The sequence below is a fragment of the Crocuta crocuta genome, unplaced genomic scaffold (assembly GCF_008692635.1).
Source record: "Crocuta crocuta isolate KB4526 unplaced genomic scaffold, BGI_CrCroc_1.0 scaffold175, whole genome shotgun sequence".
In the NCBI taxonomy this organism is placed as follows: domain Eukaryota; kingdom Metazoa; phylum Chordata; class Mammalia; order Carnivora; family Hyaenidae; genus Crocuta; species Crocuta crocuta.
The window spans coordinates 5136153-5154047 of record NW_027530988.1 but is presented as its reverse complement, the minus strand read 5'-3'; the positions used below and the strand labels follow the sequence as shown (position 1 = coordinate 5154047).

At 31.6% G+C, this 17895-nt stretch overlaps 1 protein-coding gene across 4 annotated transcripts in view; it reads left to right on the top strand.

Annotated features, from left to right (window-relative positions):
- Positions 1 to 1572: 1572 nt before the first annotated feature.
- The window catches only part of NOVA1 (NOVA alternative splicing regulator 1), a 145625-nt gene continuing 129302 nt past the window's right edge, over positions 1573 to 17895 (top strand). For 2 of the 4 annotated variants that reach the window (XM_077770499.1, XM_077770498.1), the window contains exon 1: positions 1573 to 1711. The gene's annotated coding sequence lies outside the window, so the exon portion shown is untranslated. The remainder of the gene's footprint in view (positions 1712 to 17895) is intronic. The other 2 variants (XM_077770497.1, XM_077770496.1) reach the window with 1 other exon arrangement.

Here is a 17895-nt window from a genome sequence, read left to right as displayed (position 1 = left end):
CCCAGACACATTTCCATTTCTCTGTTTATCATTCATCAAAATGGCGACCGGTTTTTCGGAATAGACCTATCTTTCCATTTAATCGGTCTAAAGACTGACATTTAAATATCCTAGACCTGGGCAAGGGGGTCCGTTAAAGAGGAGGAGGATGACCCCCGAGTGAGGTGATGGCCGCCTGAAGATGCGCGCTGCATTTAACAGTCTGATAAAATAAATAAATAAATGGCACTTGGGTAGCGGATAGCAAATGACTGGGGCACCGGAGAGTTTTTCCCTCTCATCCCCTCGCTTTGGGCCACAAGTAGTATGCAAAATCTTGATGAGTGCATGCTCTTACCGCACTTATACTGTCGTTGCAAATATCTCATTGATTTGTCTTCAGAGGTGTGCATACGAGGGTGGGGGTGTCTGGTACTGTGACTTGTTAGTTTAACATCCTGCGCTTCCTGGGAAGATGAGTTATAACGGGACCGGTATCGCTTCTTCATTTGCACTGGAGTCATCTTAACAATGCACCCAATGCATCGAGGCAGAGGTGAATTTATCTACAGCATGTACATTAGAGACGGATGGGGGTCTTGCGAATGGCACACCCGCAAAATTTAGAACGTTTATTCACATAAGGAAGCTGGATTTACCGGGGTGTTTCCGATTGAAGACTTGATCAGTTTGTCAGAAATTAAAGTTTATGGAGTTGGCTTTATTTTCTACAACATTTCATTTCACTCTTTCTTGGTTCATCCATTTCCTCTGTTTTAAAAGCTGTGGCTATTTTGGAGAAGTAACAATCTGTTTGGTCACTTTTAACTGTATTTGATATAAATGACTCCTAAGCTTTTTAGTATTGGCAGAATTCTTCTTAAGGTCCTTTAATTAATGAGCTTAAACGAGATCATGGTAGACTAAGAAGTGCTAAAGAAATACACCAGGATTAGTTAGATTTGCCAGTTCACATCACTTTGAGTTATTTCCTGGCAGTTATTGCAGGCTTGGAATACACCCTACAGTTTGGGTGGATTATTTGGTAGGAGAAATGTTTGTTTTGCATACTTTAAGTAGGATATAGGCAATGGCTAATTGTAGTCCTTAGGTGTTTGCTAATGTCAAACAAATATAGCTCATCACTATTTACAGTCCTTTTACTTACTTATATTGCAATATGGTAAGTGAAGGTTTGTCATCATATAAATCTCTGAAGTTTTGTTAAAGGGTCAGTTCATTTCATTTTACCATAGTAACCACAGATGGAATTGGAAGACTTCCATGTTTGGAATAACAACTGGAATTTAGTCATCAGTTTCTACAGTGCTGCAAAATAATAGAACATGTTTAGATTTTAATTCCAAGTTTAAAAGTATAAATCCTACAAAATGGGAAACATTTTGTACCTATTTATTTTTCAGTGTAATTGGCTTATTTTTGTTCTTAAAAAAAAAAAATTAACCCCCTGTTTCCTGCAGCTGTATGTCCAATGTTTTAATTGCTGTTTTTCCCTCTTGAGGGTGGAGAGGGGATACAGAGTTTAAAATTATCATGTTAACCAAGTATATTTCTTTGCATTTTTCAGAAGACGGCCAGTATTTTCTAAAGGTTCTCATACCTAGTTATGCTGCTGGATCTATAATTGGGAAGGGAGGACAGACAATTGTTCAGTTGCAAAAAGAAACTGGAGCCACCATCAAGCTGTCTAAGTCCAAAGATTTTTACCCAGGTAGGTGCAATGGTGAAGAGATTGTTTGATAAATCCCCAAGGAAAGAAAGAGAAGATCTACGTGTGTTGTATGTTGTATTGAAAGAAATTCTTAATAGTTTAGACTTTATTTATATGTTGTATTTGTGGAAAATTTTAAAGAATATTTCCACTCTTATGTTTTGTTTCTATAATCGATATACTGTGTCTGTGATTTAAAACAATTACGAGGTAACATCTTTTGGGGATTTCTAAATACTTCTTTCTAATTAGGAAAAAACTCTAAAATTTAAAGATAGAAACATGGACAGCTGGCATCAGGAAATAGGGTTCTTTTGAAGTTTTCAGACATCATTGTAATGACAATTAGTCTAGAGTGAATTCAGAAGAGGGGGTAGGAAGGCTTCTTAAAGAACGGACCATTTACTTCTAAATCCATTATGTACCTCTTTCTGCTTCACTGCTTTGTTTGTTGGCTCTGGATTGAAGTAAAGAGGACAAGTGCTGCCTCTTCAGATATTTAAAATACTGCGTTTTTAGTGTAATTGTGACAAGGAAATATATTATTACATAAGAAGTAAAGTAATACTTCAAAATTTATGTTATGAAGAGTTGTATTGGATGAAAATATGTTAACAGTGTGTGGTACTGTAACCTACTGGAAAATGGCAAGTTTCCTAGGTGGCATAATTTTTTTCGTACTTTTCAGTGTGTGTCTTTTATTTCAAGTGTTACACAGTTCTCTGTGTTTTATCTTTTTCTTTTTATCATTTTGCCACTCAATATATGGATTTTACGTGTAATTGGATGATCTGCATAATGGAATAGTATATCTCTTAGATAAAACATTAACTGAATTTCTTTTACTCAGGTGTACCTTCTGCCATTTTTTTTTGGTTATTTTGTTTTCATGGCCATAAAAAATACTTATTCAGTGCTGGGGGGACTGATACTGCTTTTTCCCCCCCTTCCTGCTGGAAAAGAAAAGCTCATTTGCTTTCAGTGATCTAATTTCAGTAGAGTTTTTTAATAGAGGATTTCTTTTTCATAGCCAATTGATTGGTGGGAGAAAATGGACCATTATGTTAGATAAGAAGGTTTTAGAATGGTTGAAAAAAGCACTTAGTTATATAAATTAAATGTATATTTGGTAAACACCACAAATATTAAACTAAAATGTAATCTCTTAGATATGCTGTCCTTTGAAAGTTTGTTCCTGTGAGTGTAGTTTTGTAGATGGCTTTCCTTGTCTCTGAAACTTTCCTTATGCATTAAGAAAGTTTACTAACATATTCACATTCGTATGTTTAAAAGGTATATTATGATGAAAAAAATCAATGTGGAATTGTGAAAACCTTAGTACAAATAAAAGCATTCAAAAGAGCTTGATTACAGAATTAATAACGTGATAGTTCTAGGAAAAGAGCTGCAATGGTAAATTAAATTCACTGTCAATAGATGAAAATGAAATAGCTATTTTGCATTATACATGAGGTGGTATCAGATGTGCAGGGATGTTACAGAAAATTGGTGTTTATCAAGGATATTCCAAATAGTAAATTAAATGCCTTTTCATTTGAATATAGTTTATTTTCAGTGGGCTTGAAAGGGTGTACCTAAAAGCTCTTTTGTTTTTAGTCCACTTAGTTATACATTTTTTCCTATTACATTGAAATTGCTTATTTTATTTATAGTTTTGAAGCATGTTATTCATATAGAGCAAGAATATTCGTTGGAAAAAGTGGAAAACTGGAATGCGTTGAACAAAATTTTGTGTGTGTAGTGACGTAACCTGATCAAATGTGATTTGAAATGTCTGGATAAAAGAAGGCTTATACTCTGCCTGTAACAGGTGGAAACCAAGCACACGCTGTGGAATCAATTTTAAGGATAAAGTAAAGCCTTGTAATTAATAAGAAGTTGTATTAATTCTGAACACTTTAAATAAGATATTGTTGGGTTATTACCTGTTCAGACAGATACATCTCTCTTTTCTGACCGACTTCAATTTTAATAGCCTTTCTGTTCACATTTGACCACAAGCCTGTGGAATTATCTAAGGTCCTGGTATTCTTCAACATAACAGCCTCTGAGCTACTTTCAACTTCTCGCACTCAGATGTATTTAAGGATTACTTACCTGCTCATCTCAGATGAACTAAATTATAAAACTGTGATTTCTTTTCGCCGAGTTCTTGTAGGATTATGCAGTAATTTGGGAGCCCATTTTTGTGTCTCATATATGTATTTATGACTCATACTCTATTAGAATGAATATGCCTGATGTTTATTTCATGAAGAATATATCTATTTCTTGTTTGGTAAGACAGTATATTTGGGGAAAAGTGTACTTTAGTGGTATAATCTAATGGATTCTCTCAAATTACCCAAGTTTTGAAACAGAATGTAATTGTGTTCGGAAGCTTTAGTTAAAATACTGATATATTTAAGACAGACTTTCTTTAGAATGTGTAAGCCAGTATACAGACACACTTTAGGGATATTTTAACAAATTTCAACTGAAATGTATGTCCATTGTTTTTACTATAGCCAGTATAATATACTCATATTTATCACATTTGTGAGGTTTTTTGTTGTTTTTTTGTTTTTTGCTCAGCTTGTATATCTAAAATATCTTAAGCAACCTTGCCCTTCTGAGTAATTTTTAGTATTTATGGTTGAACTCAAGAAAACATTTTTTGCACATTAATTGGTGTGATTTAGAATTTGTAGAACTGTATATTACATTGTGTATTTCAGCATATCATAGTAAACAAAATAATTTGGGAAAATTGTATGATGAGGATTGTAAAATGAATTTTTTAAGTTACTGTAATCAAAAAGAAAAGATCTATGAGTAAATATACTTTTGCTATGTAATTCATCTTTTTGGAAATCTAAATCTTACAGAATACTACTTATTGCCTGTGGTTTATGAATATATCTTTTTTTCTGACTTGATTAAAGCAGCCTATTTATTTATATATCTTTTCTATAATTAGGTTACCTAAAGTTGTTGCCTTGTAGTTAAAAACAGCTTTCTCATTTTGGGGAATATATTACTGTATGCATTTTCAGAATGGCGATAGTATTCTTTTATTATTTTATTTGACATCTGAAGATGTGTTTAATGTTTGTTAATAAATAGATTGATTTTGTTTATTAAAAATAATGCATGGCTCAGGTAGATAATCCAAAAACTTATTGAATACATTATTGGTTGCGAATAGTAAAGGATTTATAAAATATATTTTTTCATGTATGCCTTATATTTTAGAACATTTCATAATGCACCTATTGTTATTCCATTGTATGACCCTAGAGATCTATCATCCATCAAACGGAAATGCTTCCCTGTAATCATAGCATATATTAGTGTGTATCTTACACTTTTTCCGTATTTGTGATTATAAAACTGGATCACATTTGATGTAAAGTATTTCCTTTCATGCTCCTTAAGTTAAAATTTGAACTTAGATTCCTAGATTTATTATATCATAATCTTAGCATTGTACAACTTGGGTGATTTTTTTTTCAAATCACAAGCCAGTTACTTGTTAAATTTTTAAAAGTCTTGAAAAAGGAGAATGTAAATGATTTTTTTCTTTTAGTGAAGGAAATGCCCAACCCTGCCTTAATTTTGACATGGGGAAAATTCAGTGGCCAATTTAACCTTTAGGATTGAGACTGTATAACATAAGAATGATAATTTTTTTTTTTGGAAATCAGATGAGTTAATAAAGTTTTAGAATAGATCACTTATTTTGTTTATATTACTGAAGGAAGAGAATAATGGTAGTGGTAGTACAACAGGAATACTTTTGTTACAGCTTTTCAAAGTTGCAGTCTAAACACTTTAATCTTAGATGCAAGGCATTTTAGAAATTTATTGACATATATTTTAAGGCAAAATTAGTAGATACATAAAACTGTAACAAGGAAAAATAAAGTAGTGTAATTTCTAGTATGTTGAGTTTAATACGATGGTTATCATTACACTGTGCTATCCCTTTGATTTTCGTATGATCAAAGAGTTGCTGACATGTAATGTGTTTTTCTTTAAATCTTAAACTTGTAATATTTATATTTGTCATATTACCTGCTGTTATATTTTGTCTCTCTATACCCTTAGTTGAAGGAGGAACTAATGTGTTTCACTTAGACATTACTATCTCTCTGAAAATTTGCCGTATTTTTAATGTTTTATTTCTTATTTTAAGCAATAGGAAATCTCAACATATGAAGGAATGTTACTGACATAGCACAATCTATGTTAAAATTGTAGAGTCTGAAGATATAATTTTGATACTTAACTTATGTAAGCAAATGTTTCATAGCATGGATTTTTAGAAAAATTGAATTAGCATTAAAAGTCTTAGATATTCAGTTTATTTGATTCTTTTTTACTTCATTCTGATGTTACATCTTCTGTCATTGATTTAGTAAGTTGTGGAACATCATTTAGAGTATTGGTGTTTTCATGAATTATATTGTACAATGTCACTTTGATATTAGCTATTTGAAGCCTACTGGATTTTGGAAAAACAGCTTATTTAAATTTGTGACGTTGTAAGGAAATTAAATGTGTCTAATAATATTGCCTTGCAAATATCATCCCCAAAAGCTTTCAAGAATAGTTTAAAAATAGTGAATACAATCAGTGAAATAGTTCAATATTTATGTGTGGAAGATGTTTTGTATGATATAGAAGAGGAAAAATAATGTGCGTTTTGGGAAGTCTAAGGAGTATGTGGTATTACTAAAAATCCGAGCAATAAACACCCATCAAAAACTTCTCAATTTTACAGCTATTTTCTTTTATTTTGTTTTGCTCTGGCTTAAGAAAATTAATTATTACGCTTCTAAATAACACAGATAACATTTATTGAACATAATTATGCCACTTGTTACCTAAAATTCAGTACCTAATAAAACTACTTTTTACCATAGAGTTTAGTGTTAGTTGTTTTCAGTTTAGCAGAGTTGTTTTAAAGCAGTTTTATGAGCAAGTGCAGCTTTTCAGAATAAAATTGGGGGGACAAGGGTGGGAGATTTGTGCTTGATTGCCATCTCATTTCCATCTTTGGATACAGCTCTAGCATAAAGTTAAACAACATCTGCAGAGATCTGACTGACAAACATCTCTCTGGGACTCATCATTGCAGCTTGCAGCAGGTGCATTCAGCTTGCAGTCTTTTCCAAAAAGAGGTTAGTTTGTTGTAACATTTATCAGTAGACCAGTGGGAGCAAGTGACTAGAGAAAAGAGATTGGTTGTCACTTGTCCAGTGCTGGAATACTACAGGTAATTGGACTGGACTGGTGGGAACCGCAGCAGCGTGTGTCTCACATTGCACTGCAGCTGCTATGGGGCTTAATTAACCTGACCCTCAGAGACTGAAGTGTCATGGTATAAAACACAACATGCAAGAAATGAAGCAGTACTTTTCAGATACTTCCTGGTGCTTGGGTTGGTGAAATTTCCATTTTCTTCGTTTCGTTCTAAAAGATATGGCATCACCTTTTCCATTTTTTATATGGAAATATTTGAAACTAAAATGATTTCTATGAATCTGATAGAATCCACATACACAAAATGATGTTGTATAGAAATAGAAAGAAAATAATCTTAGGTCAGAAGCATTTAAATTTCCATATTCCACAAGTACGTTTTCAAATCACGAGTGAGCAGAAAATAAGTGGAAGTACATTGTAATTTTTAAATTATCATTATCTTAGGTTAACATTTGTTTATTTTTAAATAACCCATGTAAATTTAAGTTATATCCGTTTAGCGTGTTAGAGACTTTTGCTAACAGGCTTTGCTGAGTGCTTTGAAGTGTTTCAACAAACAAGACAGGTATAGCATAAAAACCCTAAAAAAATTAATCTGTCATTTATTTCTGTTGTTTGAAATTTCTTAATCTATTTAAAATACTGACATACGATAGGCTTCATGACATATATAGAAGTTTCTTATGTCTTCTGATAGTGTTCCCACTTATGGTAGGTGTCTTATCACAGTGCTGTTTATTAATTGGCTCTTGAATGGAAAATAATTCCTAAGGTAAAAATGCCTTTAAATTGAATACGGCAAAGGCTGTCTTAAAAAAATTCTGAATTAAAACATATATTTGGAATCTTGTGAAGAAGTTTTGTAGTTTTGACTTTTCTCTTAGTTTCACTAATTTGAATTTTTTGGTCTTTATTGAAAATAACCTGTCAGTTACCAAATAGTAATTAAGTTTTGGAGTTTGCACAGATTTTTTTTGTAACTTGTATGCTTTTCTTAAAATTTTTACCAATATTGCTAGTAACTATTTGATTCTGAAGTTACTGCTTATGAGAAGTCTTTTAAAGTTTATTTTAATTTAACTGTGTATAGTTAGTAGTTTATTGGTAGTTATAGTAATCATGAGAAATAAGATTAAAATAATCATCACTAGAAGTTAATATAATCATTCACATACTTTTTAGCATATGTCATTTTTCAATAAAGACTTTCATTTTTGAGACCTTGGATGATGATTTTCTTGCCAATTCTTATCAATATAGACATGATTCTTTGAAATTTCACATATATACTACACCATCATTTCAATTTATTTTTTAGAATTTCATTTTTATGGATATTTATGTATGTATATAATTTTATACTGACTGAGTCACATTTTTTTTAAGTTTATTTATTTTTGAGAGGGAGAGAGAGTGCACACAGGGAAGAGGCAGAGAGAGAGGGAGGGAGAGAGAATCCCAAGCAGGCTCTGCACTACCAGCATGGAGCCTGACGTGGGGCTCGAACTCATGAACCCTGAGATCATGACCTGAGCCAAAATCGGTTGCTTAACCGACTGAACCACCCAGGCACCCCTTTAAATTTTTGATAAAGAAAATAACTGAATAAAAATAAACACTTAAGACTGAAAAGTAAGAATGAAAGAATATTATATACACTGGTAAGGTTTTTGAGATATTTTACGTTTTCCCTGAGTTTCAAACTACTATATGGATATCCTTTCCCATAACAAAACTTGATCATGAAAACACATAATATCTACACTCCATCATTGATCTTTTGCTACTTCCTGCAGGGCCTGTCATAGCATCGTTGACAGGACCAGGTGAAAAATGAAATCAGTATCTTGAGTTTTTTAACAGCAAAATGATTCAGGTAAGATGATTTGGCGTGGAAAGTAAACCATTTTTTTTTTTACCATTCTCAAACTAATTTTATTTAATAATTGATATTTAAAATTAAAATATATTTTTTATTTCAAGACCCATTCTATGTTCTACTGATATTTAATATATTTGTAATTTACAATGAATTTTATCCTGAGCTCAGTAATTTTAAAATTTCAGACTGTAGTGTTTTTTACTTTCCTCATGAAACCAAGCATACTTTTTGAAGTTTTGAGAAATAACTTTTCTCTTTTAAAGGTTTTTGAGAATAGTTTTACACTGAAGTCTCCATAATTGTTTTGCAGGATAAATTTTCACATAATGTACTTACTAATTAAATAAGACTTCAAATCCTGCATTCCCTAAAGGAATTTTATATATCCTAAAGGATATAATACATTCTGACTCTTAGTTGATTCAATTTTTGAAAATCATTCTTATCTTAAAGAAGAAAGTTGTTTTCATTTAAACTGTTAATAATCTGCTTCTCTGGGAAGTAGATTCAGTGACTTTTTATAAGATCTAGTAATTTGGGTGAAAGGCAGAAAGGAAGGAATTGACAGAATATTTCATTAACACTGAATGTGGTGTGTATTTTTGTTTTATGTTATTAAATTTTTAGAACAACTAACTTTTCAATTTTGATTACATTCATTCTTGAAATAAATTATTTCTAAAAAAGTTAGTATTGGAAGATATTGAGCTTATCATTCACATAATTAGTCTTAATTATTCTTTGTATAACTGCATTTTTAGTCTTCTGAGATAACATTTTTTAAGTTATGGAAGTATTTTTTAATAAAACCTAGTGTGAAATCTGTCTAGAAGCTTTTCTCTTGTTTATTATGTGTGTCTATCAGATGCTTCTTTGAGCCCAGGTGTAGGCAGCTCTTTGGTCGCCATTATTTAGGTTATTACAAAGCATCTTTTCTTTGTTAAAGGAATATGGGCATGTTTTACTTTTCCCTAAAAAGTTGTGCTCTAATTGTTCTTGTCTTCTTAAGTTTTGTGTTAAATTTTTTTCTGTTATATGGCATCTCTGTCAAAAGACTTAATGAGGACACACAGAATTAGCAAAGAGGCTTTCCATTTAAAGAGATTGAAAAAATCATGTAAATTGGGAACTAGATGAAAAGAATGGATCTTAGATCTGATCTCTTCCAGAATCTCTATTTAACCACTGAGAAAACCAAGATACCAAGATATTAAGTGATGTATGTCAGTAATTGTCCTTTAACTTTTAAATATGTTTCTGAACATGTGGTACAAACTTTAGTAGCACTCACTCCTTCTTGTTTTGTTCCACTCTTTTTTCCCTTCCTTTTTGGATATGACTCCCTGAGGAAATAATTCTTTAATTTTTCTCTCTCCTAGTTTTAAATGAATGTGTCTCCCCCCTTATTGCAAATTAAGTTGAAGTTATTTTGGAACAGTTTTTGTTGTTGTTGATTTGCTGTACTGAAGGGCCAAATACGGGTTTTCTTTAACATTACCATACATTAAAAAAAAAAAAATTTATGATAGATTATATTACTTGGACTATAGTCTGGTCTCTTTTTCCATAACTGTAGTTTGAAAATGTCAATATTTTCAGGGTGATTTGATTTTTATACTTTGTTACTTTTCTTCATCTGCAATGTTTGCTTTCTTTTTAAAAATTTTTATCTTGAAAGAAAGAGAGGGTGGTAGGCAGAAAGAGAGGGAGACAGAGAATCCCAAGCAGACTCCATGTTGTCAGAGCAGAGCCTGACACTGGGCCTGATCCCATAAACCATGAGATCGTGACCTGAGCTGAAATCAAGAGGTAGGATGCTTAACTGACTGAGCCACCCAGGCATCCCTGCTTTCTCTCCCTTCCTTCCTTCCTTCCTTCCTTCCTTCCTTCCTTCCTTCCTTCCTCTCTCTCTTTCTTTCTTTCTTTTTCTTTCTTTCTTTTCTTTCTTCTTGCTTCCAGTGTTCCTTAGCTTAATTTTTTATTTATTTTTGATTTAACAGAGTATTGACCTTGGTTTTATAAAAATGTGTAGACTTTCTAATTCAAAATCTTTTCAAGGATATATGTATTTTTAATATTTTTATGTCTTTCATAAAACTTTCTTAAGTATTATATATTTGGGTATTCATAACAGTTGGTTTAAAAAGGAAAAAATAGGGGCACCTGGGTAGCTCAGTAGTAAGCGTCTGACTTCAGCTCAGGTCATGATCTCACGGTTCTTCAGTTTGAGCCCCGCATCGGGCTCTGTGCTGACAGCTAGCTCAGAGTCTGGAGCCTGCTTGAGGTTCTTTGTCTCCCTCTCTGACTCTCCCCTGCTCACACTATGTCTCTGTCTCTCTCTGAAAAAAAAAAGTTAAAAAAATAAAAATAAAAAGGAAAAAATATTATGGTTAAAAAATAAGCCACAGGCTAGTTGTAAGGCACTTTAAGTAAAAATGAAGATGTATTATACAGTAATTTTTAATTTTAAAATGTCACTATTTTCTCTTTTTTATCTTTTTTATAAAATTGGTCTGCTCAGAGTTCTGATGATGTTTGCATTGTATTGTAAGCTTAAGGATTACTTTCTAACATAAATATAAAAGAACTCAATGTGATTTTTGAGGATTTTTTTCTTCACAGCTTTAAACCAAAGTGAAAAATCTTTTGTGATAATCTTATATCATGTAAATAATTGAATTAAGCTCCATTCATGTGAAGGAATTAATGTCATTCTTCATGCCTGTTGTTGTATGTTCATTTTACAGCTCAGTGCTGTAAACATAAGTGGAAGTTAAAATTTAAAAGAATGTATGTATGAATGAATGACTGATTTGAGGCTTCTTCCGTGAAGTGCCACTACAGTGGATGTAGAGGGCAGTTTATCTTTAAATTTTCATTATATTGCCAATATACCTTAAGAGGGGGTGGTATGTATATGTAAAATCTAATAGTGAACAGATGAGTTCAAAAATTTAAACAAACAAGAAATGTCCATAGAAGTGTTAAGACAAGTACGGGCCAGGTATTAAAAAAGAAGAGTAGAGTGAGATAAGGGAGTTTTGCTTTGTATTTAGCATGTTGTCCTGTGTGAAGGAAATTGCAAAGCCAGTATTAGAGATAGCACTTCAAAGCCATCTCCAAAATCTAGATAATTTTTAAAATATTCTGACTTGAACAACATGAGCCTAATTAACATTTATTATTAAAGGTGATTTGAAATACCAACATTACAAGGTTTTAGAATTAGGTCACGTAACAGGTTTTTTTTATTGCTACATGTCTACTTGGGTACTAGGAACATCCTGCTGATGACTTCTCTTGAGATATCCTGAAAACCAAAGTTTACTAACCACTAAATTAAAGTTACATTATTAAAAATATGATTATTTTTAATGTATTTTAATGTCTTTACGTGTAGTGGGGAAGTTGACATGTATAAATACATTATGACATTTAGAAGCTAGACTATTTAATTTTCTAATTGTGAAGGAAAAATGTATACCATTTATACAGTAGAGCAGCATTTGCTTAGAGTTTGACTAACTTGAATATCAAGGTATTAGTATGTGATACTTTATTTGAAATTAAAACTTTAGGAAAGTTATCAAATTTTGACTTCTTTAGTCTTTTACTTTTTAAACAGTTAAAATTTAGAAAAATGCATGAAATACAAGTGTTTTTATTGTATTAGTACATTGAGTTTTGCTACAGTGAGCCAAGAAACATCTAAGATTTAGTAGGTAAATCTAGTCTTACGCTTAGTCTTCTACATTTATATAAATTCTATTTATTGTTTTAAAAGCTGGTACAGAATAGTGGGCTAAAATAACTATTGCAGTGTTTCTTTACCTGGCTGCTTCCTTTCCTACTACCATGGGCGGATTTAGCACTAGGTAAACAGAGCTCTGAAGATCTTATTTTCAAGCACAAGAGAGCAATAAGAAACAAGAAAGATAAATACCTGGTTATAATAAATTTTAGTAAATGTATAATGATAGAATTGTGTCTACAAGTTGAAACTACCTCTGCGACCAGATCTTGAGGGGAGAAGGTGGACTTCAAAGAAAACTTCAAAGAGGGGGTGGGTGTTGAGGGTTTAATTTTAATTTGCTTGATGGGCAAGGGTGGAAGGTCATTTGAAATAGAGACCCAATATATATCCATGTAGATCTGAAAATTCCTGTTCTGTTCAGGGGTCTAAAAGTAGTTTGGTATTACTGGGATAAAAACTGGATATTGCTGGGGAAAGTGGGGATAGAGAGATACTATAGATATTTTTACAGATAAGAGCGAATGTATTACTTGTGAAAAGGATAAGAGTTTGTTTGAAAACTACAAACTGCTATTGTTCAAGAATTTTTTTTAAGAAAAAGTACGTCTGTTGCATCTATAAAATGACCCACAATGGTACTGTAATGAAAATTTATGCACATATTTGTATAAAAGTAAAGAGTGATATTTGTACTTTGGAGGAGGATTGCTTTAATTATCTAAAAGTAGAGCTGAGTAGTAGACTGAGGAATGTGGCTTTCTGCTTAGGCAATATAAGTGGAATTAGAGAAAACTAATTTGTTTAGAAAGGAAAAGACTAAGGGAAATGTGAGGCAACTGGAAATACAGAAAAAAAGAGATGTTAAGAAATACGATGGTTGTGTTTTTTTAAGCAGTCATGTGCCACATGTAGGAGAAAAGCATGGGGACCTAGTGAAGGACAAGTTCTAGTGAAGAATGTTTTGGTCATTCAGGAATAGTGTGGATAGAAATCTGTTTTTGACATTTATTCACTTTTACATATCTTGTTGTCTATGCAGGTGCATTTAAAATTAGCGACCTGAATTTTAGTAGCTTGCTTTTGAATCATATATCTGATACAGTTTTTCTCATTTCTTAAGTTATATGAACATGTAGGCCTTTTTAGCTCTCTTGACATGTGATGAACAGATCTATTCATTTTTAATTTGATGAAAATTAGTGATTTATACAACATATGCATTTTTTAAAAAATATGTGAATTTAATGTCATTCCAACACTAACGTTTTGGTATATGAGAGACACATTGGTCAATGAAAATGAAAATTGAAACTTCTTACTCATTATAAGTGGATTATCTGTTATGTAATTATTTTGTTTGAAATTTCACTTGATTATTGAGATTCAGCAGGATTCTCCAACATTGATATTTATTTCATATAGGAATCAGTCTTAATCGATAATCGATCAAAATCAGATAAATTAAAAAAAGACTGAAAAATATGGCGCTGTTTCTCCATTTAGAAAATGAGATTAAAAATCTATCTAGCATTTTATACTGATTTGTGAAATTATTGGCTAGTTGTGTAGAGAAACATTAAAAAATTGAACAGCTGAAGTGACATTAAGCACCAGATGGGGATTTGAAATGAAAATATTCACTGTGTAATCTTTATTTAAGTACTATTCATAATTCAATAATACCAGTTGTATAACTCAAAGTTGAATTCAATACAAAAAGGAAGCTTAAGCAAAATCTCTGCCTTCAAATTGATACTCATATCATGGTATGGTATCATGTCTTCTTCTTAAAAGGGACAAATAATCTAGGTAAGACTACTGCATACATTTTTCGCAGTTCTCTTTGAGAAAAATTTTGGAGAATTTTGGGTTGTGAATTGTTTCAAAATGGCATTTATTTAAATTTAACATCTTTTATGAATTCTGTCTTTGAAATTATATTCTATTTTGCATTTACACATATCTTCTAAACTAGAAATTTCCAGCCATATTTTCTTTACAGTAATATTTTAAATTTCTTCTGAAGTGTATACCTATTTTGTTTAAGGAAAGGTATGTTCCTCTGAAAGCTTTATCACATTTTTGGCTAAATTGGTATATTTGACATCTTGTTTAAGAACTAGAATGACTCTGGATATGAAAACACAAACTGTGATAATAAGGGAGATATGCCATATGTGGCACTTTAGGTTGGCATATATCTCAAATGGCATGTTTAATGTACTGTATTACTAAAATTAGTAATTTTACAGTGAAGGGCTGCTACTCTTGTTTTATAGTTTCATGCTGGTGGGCTTGAATGCTGATAGACCCTTTACTTTGTAAATCCCTGTTTTTAGTCCTTGTAAAAATCTTTTCACTGTTAAAATTATCTACATGGGATATGTGTTAGTAACATTCTCTGAAGTTTGTGAAGGTTAATGAATGTATTACACATAGCATATAGTTTGATAGATTATTATGAATGTGAATAGCAATCCTATATGTTGTGCTTTTATCAAGGAATAATAATGCTAATATTTTTATATGGCCAAAAATAGTCTAGCAAAATAAATAGGAGTCGAAACAGTATTTTTATTTTTAGGAAATGTACATATGTTGACAGGAAAAGCTTTAAGGTTCTCTAGAGTCTTGGCAGTGAAGCCACTTGAAGCAAACTGCAATAAATATTGCCCTTTATGACAAAATACTCAACTTTGAAATCATATTGCAGCTTTCTTGAACATAATTTTTTTCTTTGATTTTTTAAAAATATTGATTTTATTGAAGATTTTTCTTAAGTCCCTTCAAATACTTCAGCAGACAGCATTAAAAATAAGTAGAGGGGTGCCTGGGTGGCTCAGTCAGTTAAGTGTCTGAGTCTTGATTTCTGCCTAGGGCATGATCTCACAAGTTGTGAGTTTGAGCCCTGCATTGTGTTCTGTGTTGACAGCACAGAACCTGCTTGGCAGTCTCTCTCTCACCTCTCTCTTCCCTTCCCCTGCTTGCTCTCTCTCTCTCTCTCTCTCAAAAAATAAACTTAAAAAAAAAATAGAAACTGCAATGTGATAGGATAATTTAGGTGTTTTCAAGGAATAAATAATATAAGTAAAGAATACGTACATTTTTTGGCCGCTTAAATGGACCACTGCAGGACAAATGCAGTTTTGTTTGAGGAAAATTTTGAAAAAATTTTAACTCAGAGAGATGTTTCAAGTAATAGTTATCTAAGTGTAGTATTTTTTAAAGAGCCTGGCTCTCAATTTCTGTATTTAAACTATCTCTATTATTGTTAGTGGGAAAAGTGATGGTCTTGTTTTTAAGTCTAAAACCAATTAACTAAAATTTACTTAATAAAAGTAAGTAGTATATAAAAGTAGTTTATTAATCATGGCCTAGTTAGATCTTAGGTTCTATTACTTATTTCAATTCTTAAAATTTCAATGTAGGCAAGAATTCGTATCTCTGTTTTACAGTTCAGGAAAAACAAGACAGTGGAAGTTAAAATGTTATGTGGTATAGCAAGTTAATGATGAACCTTTTTTTTTTTTTTAATTCTGATATTGTGTACCTCTTTGCATTAGACTACTTACAAACTTGATTTCAGAAATACATTTTTTAAAATTTAAGTAAGTTTATCAAAATGCTGCATTTGTCCATCAGTGGTAAATAATAGATGTTTTTGATGGCTTAATTATTTTTTGCCCTATTCAGGTAATAGGGAAATCTTACAAATTTGATTTTTACCACCAGAAGAAAGCTGTAATAATTAAGCAAAATGGAGAAATAAAAACAAATTTTCTGTCCTGACCAGACCTCTGTAAACATTGAATTTTGATATCTTTTACATTCTTTTCCTTCTTCCTATTGATATTAGACCTCTAAGGTAGTTTGACTTTTCACCTTATCCATGAAATTATTTATGTGAAGTTATCTAATTATTCTTAGTTTGGCACTTAAGATTTTGCTTTTACTTTTTAAATCATAAATAACTGCTATGGAGATTTGTTAAATTATACATGAAGTTAGAAAGGTCTAGTCAAATAACTATGACATTACTTCCTATAATAAAAATTTTTATGAGGAAAATACATGTTGGATGTTAGATAGTGAAGTTTGTTAAGAAATTACCAAGTCAGGGGCACTTGGGTGGCTCAGTCAGTTAAGCATCCACCTCTTGGTTTCGGCTCAAGTCATGATCTTTTAGCTCCTAGTTCGAGCCCCTCATCAGCCTCTGTGCTGACCCTGCAGTGTCTGCTTGAGATTCTCTCTCTCTGTCCTTCCCATACTCTCTCTCTCAAAATAAATAAATAAACTTAAAAGAAAAAAAGAAATCATTAAATCAGCTCAATGCTTTTTAATGCCTTCTGGGTATGTAGAATGGAAGGTAAGACCTTCAGGGACCATGTGGTGTCAGACCAGAGTTTGAATCCGATCTTGACATTTAATAGCCAAGTGATTTTTTTCCAGATCATTGGATTTATAATTTTGTTATCTGTCTAATGGAGATATTAGTGTTCTTAACGTAGTTATAAGTTGTTGGTCAAGGTACCACAAAAGGGAAGATGTAAAAGTGTGTCACATAATACCTGACATTTAATAAGCATTTTATGACTATTTTTAAAAATTTTTCCATTCCCATATTTGTTACATTTAATAACACTAAGTATATAGCAGACACTTTAATGTAAAATAAATTATAGAAATGTGACTCTAAAACAGAAAACATTGCTATGAGGTTTTTTCTTTCAAAATTATAATTATTTTTTTCTAATAATAACAGCTTGTTATTAAAATATAGGCAATACAGAGAAAGTCAAAGCTCATTTCTCATCCCACCCCTTTAAAATAATGTAAATAATTTGTGTATATTCATTTTGACTTTCTAAATGCCTTTTTATGTATTTATATATTTTTATACATTCAATTCAATTTTTAGATACAGTTTTCATAGGTATTTATATTTTAGATCATTACAACTGATATTCATCGTTATATGGGGATGAATTTGTAGCAAATCACTTCTGTTGGTTAATGAATTTGTCAAACTTCTAAATACTCTAAGGTGTCCTTCCAGTCACAGCTATGTGGATATTTTTATGTGCATAGTTTACAAATGTGTTCTGTGATACCCCTGAATATACACACAGTTTCCTTGTTTATTTTTTGCCCATATGATCGACCTGAAAACTAGAGATAGGGATTTATAATATTGGAGCATTTTATAATCTCATATGAAGCATATGGGCTTCTTTGTATTTTAGGCTCTTGAAAATTAACATAATTTATTAACTCCTT